The sequence below is a fragment of the Carlito syrichta genome, unplaced genomic scaffold (assembly GCF_000164805.1).
Source record: "Carlito syrichta isolate Samal-C Ts95f unplaced genomic scaffold, Tarsius_syrichta-2.0.1 Scaffold316208, whole genome shotgun sequence".
Taxonomy (NCBI): Eukaryota; Metazoa; Chordata; class Mammalia; order Primates; family Tarsiidae; genus Carlito; species Carlito syrichta.
The window spans coordinates 239,933-240,671 of NW_007260304.1; positions in this window are offsets into that span (position 1 = coordinate 239,933).

A 739-nucleotide genomic window follows, 5' to 3' on the forward strand; every position below is an offset into this window, starting at 1 on the left:
ACACTCACGGCCACCACAGCCTCGACCTGCTGGGCTCAGGCGATCCTTCCACCTCAGCCTTCCAAGTAGCTGGAACCACAGGCGTGCACCACCATGTCTAACTTTTTAATTTTTTTTTGAGTTGGAGTCTCACTCTTGTCACTCAGGCTAGAGTGCAGCAGCATGCTCACAGCCACCACAATCTCGACCTGTTGGGCTTATGTGATCCTTCCACTTCTGTCTTCCAAGTAGCTGGAACTACAGGCACATGCCACCATGCCCAGCTAGGTTTGTTTGTGTGTGTGTGTGTGTGTGTGTGTGTGTGTGTGTGTGTGTGTGTGTGTGATTTATTGTAGAGACGAGGTCTCACCAAGTTGCCCAGGCTGGTCTCCAACCCCTGAACTTAGGCAATCCTCTCGGCTTGGCCTCCCAACGTGCTGGGATGACAGACTGAGCCTAATGTTTTGATTTATTGTACAGACGGAGTTTTGCCAAGTTGCCCAGGCTGGTCCCAAACCCCCGGGACTCAGACAATCCTCTTGCCTCGCCCTCCCAAAATGCTGGGATTACAAGCATGAGCCAGCACACCTGGCTCGCCTGTTTTGTTTTTTGGTTTTTTTTTTGAGTTGGAGTCTCACTCTGTCACCCAGACTGGAGTGCAGTGGCCGCTCCCGGCAACCGCTGCCTCGACCTGCTGGGCTCCGGCGATCCTTCTGACTCAGCCTTCCGAGTAGCCGGAATTACAGGCATGCGCTACCAC